General features: G+C 50.6%; 1 pseudogene; it reads right to left on the minus strand.

The window, feature by feature from the left end:
• Window positions 1–175, minus strand: LOC138297632 (U2 spliceosomal RNA; annotated as a pseudogene).
• Between the last annotated feature and the right edge of the window lie 3,151 nt (window positions 176–3,326).

Here is a 3,326-nt window from a genome sequence, read left to right on the forward strand (position 1 = left end):
AGGAAGTGCACCATTCCTTGAGGTACTGCAATACCAGGTTGATACGTGGAGTGGACAGAGCAGGCTCCTATTCCATCTCCCTGCTCCAAAAATCAATTTAAAATATGGTCCCCAGATAAAGGATGTATCAGATATTAAACTGAACAGATTTTTTTTCTGTGCCCTTGTCAGGAATTCGTGTTTTGTTCAGATACATACAATCTTCATCATTCACAAATACCTTTTTAATCCTAAATCATAGGTAACAAACTTGACAACATGTGTACAAGCTATCCCTTTGAAGTTTTACCTGTTAAGGAAAAAGGTCACGTTAGTCAAAACAAATACATTACATTACATCACTTGACATTTACTACACCCTTCTTCATCTGTGTCCTCCCCTCCCCGTTCGCCTTTCGGTTCCTGGAGTGAAGAGAAAAAAAGAGAAAACAGGTTAGTTGTCCCTCCAGTGCCCCTACCGGGGGGCCTTCAGCATTCATCATCTGATCCGTCCAGTGATGTGTAGTCACGCAGGAGGCTGAGGATTATCTTCCGGCAGCCCAGGGTCAATGTCTCCTTCTTCCCTACTACCAGGTGGTTTCTGGAAAATAGAAGAACATCTTTAAAGCAGCACAAGAGCCTCCAGCAGCCCTGGAGGTCTCCGAGTGCATGGGAACCGGGGAACAAACCATGCATTACCGAGTCTGTAGTGATGCATGGTGTTGGTATCCAGGCCCCAAGCTCTGTTCTTAGGGCCTTAAGCAGGTCTTGGGCGTAGTCGCATTCCCAGAAGAGATGGTAGAACGTCTCAAGTGCAGTGCATCCTCTTGGGCAGGACTTGTATTGGTTGAGCCCTCTTGCGTGCATGAAGGCTCTCACTGGCAGGCCTCCCTAGATGGCCATCCAAGTGATGTCTTTGTGGTGGTTGGTCGGTGTAGGAGGCAGGCCTTGTTTGTGGTGGGTACCTTGGGTACTTACACCTTATACCAGGTCCAATTATCCCTTATTGGTGAAATGTAGTAGTGTACTAGCAGCTTAGGCTGATAGAGGTAGCTATAGCAGAGCAGCTTAGGCTGAACTAGGAGACATGCAAAGCTCATGCAATACCACTTATAGTTACACAGTACTTATACAAAAGTAAAGACAATACTCAGTGTAACCAAAAATAAAGGTAGTTTATTTGGGTGACACAGTACCAAAAATATCTTAGAGGCAAAGCTCCTTCTGGAGGTAAATATTATACACAGTATATACACTAGACACCAAAATCAGGTAAGTAATTAGACATAGGATAGTACAAACAATAGGAAATGCTATAGAATGCAATGGGAGAAAATAGGTCTGGGACAACACAAACCATATACTATGAAAGTGGAATGCAAATCACTTATTCCCCCCTAGACAAGTGTAGTCTGTGCAGAATCGCTGGGAGAGTAAGAATACAGTAAAGGTAAGTAAATTATCCCACCCCAGAGCCCAGAAAAGCAGGTGTAAAGTACTGCAAGTCTTCTTAGGACACAGTACACCTCGTGATTGGGATATTGCAGTAACCAATTAAGGGGGTCATTACGACCCTGGCGGCCGGCGGTAAGTTGGCGGTAACACCGCCAAAAGGCTGGCGGTGTTCCGCCAGCAATTATGACCGTGGCGGAAAAGCCACGGCCATACCGCCGGCCCCTCCACTTTCCCGCCAGGTTTCCGCATGGCGGTCATAATCCCCAGGGCAGCAGTGCATGCACCACTGCCCTGGGGATTATGAGTCCCCGACCGCCAGCCTGTCCGTGGCGGTACACACCACCATTGAAAGGCTGGCGGTAAGGGGACTTGGGGTGCCCCTGCGGGCCCCTGCACTGCCCATGCACTTGGCATGGGCAGTGCAGGGGCCCCCAGGCATAGCCCCGTCACGCATGAATTTCGGGCAGTGAAATGCGCGACGGGTGCTACTGCACCCGCTGGACATCAGCATTGCCCCCAGCTCTATTACGAGCCGGCAGCAATGTTGATGTGACATTTCCGCTGGCCCAGCGGAAATGTCATAAAAGGGAGCCAAGAATGGCGGTATTCTGTCTCTCGCGGCCTCAGCGGTCTTTTGGCAAGACCGCCAAGGTCGTAATGACCCCCTAAGTCTGCAAACAACAACTGCTGGATTCCTGGGCCTTAAGACCTGCAAAAGAAGGAGACCAAGCCAAGAAGCTGAAAGAAGTTCCAGGAAGGGCAGGAGCCTCTGCCAACCCAGAAGAGGGTGCAAAAGAAGAGTCCCCGGTTGGACGAAGACTGCAGAAATTAACCCTAGGAAGATGCCAGCGGGTTCCTGCATGATGTCCCACGATGTGAAGATGGATGCAGACTTGATTTTGTGTTGCAATTTGCTAACAAGCCTTGGTTACGACAAATGGGCATTTTGCGTCAAAATGGCGCTGGCTGGACCCAGGAGGGACCTGGGGGGCCTCATCTCTGTGTGAGAAGGAAAAGGGGGTTCTCAGCACTTTAGAGAGCCCTCAGGATGCCAGGTAGCACCCCAGGGAGTCCCAGGACACAGGGACAAAGGAGGTGCAAAGCGCGGTTGGTGCAGCACTACAAAGAAGTGTCCCACGCCACCGGAGGTCAACTCAGCAAGTTGAATGTCGCAGGATAGAGTGCTGGGGACCTGGGCCAGGCTGTGCACAAAGGAATCTTGCAAATAGTACACAGAGGCCTCAGGAGGTGAAGATGACACAGTACACAGAAGTACTGTCGCTCTTAGAGAAGGCAAGGTCTTACCTCCTCCAAATTGCGTCAGCAGGACCTCAGGACAATCCGTGTTAATGGGGTTCACCCTCTGTCTCATTAGGACCACGCTCATCGCTGTGAGAGGAGTCCAAGGGTACCGGTCGTCGTCTTAGAAGGTGCCTGCGTGAGCAGGGCAGTGACTTCGTCACCCCACGGGAGATTTCTTCGGTCCTTCTGGTGCAGGATGGAGACAGGGAGCCCTCAGATTATGCGCACCGTGGAAACTGTTGCAGCTGCTGGCTGGAGCTGAAGTTGCAGAGGAAAAGTATCCCTTGTGGATACTTTGTTGCTGTTACGGCGGTTCCTGGAGCAGGCTGCAGTTGATCTGAGGTCAGAGGATGAAGTAGTAGTTGCAGAGGATTCCTGCTAGAAACTTGCAAGCAGAATCTGAAGAGAACCCACAGGAGAGACCCTAAATAGCCCTGAGAAGGGGATTGGTTATCAGGTAAGGACCCATCAGGAGGGGTCTCTGACGTCACCTGCTGGCACTTGCCACTCATAGCCCTCCAGAGTGCCCCCACACCTTGCAAAGCAAGATGGCTGAAGTCTGGGACACACTGGAGGAGCACTGGGCACCA

The sequence above is a fragment of the Pleurodeles waltl genome, chromosome 5, assembly GCF_031143425.1.
Source record: "Pleurodeles waltl isolate 20211129_DDA chromosome 5, aPleWal1.hap1.20221129, whole genome shotgun sequence".
In the NCBI taxonomy this organism is placed as follows: Eukaryota; Metazoa; Chordata; class Amphibia; order Caudata; family Salamandridae; genus Pleurodeles; species Pleurodeles waltl.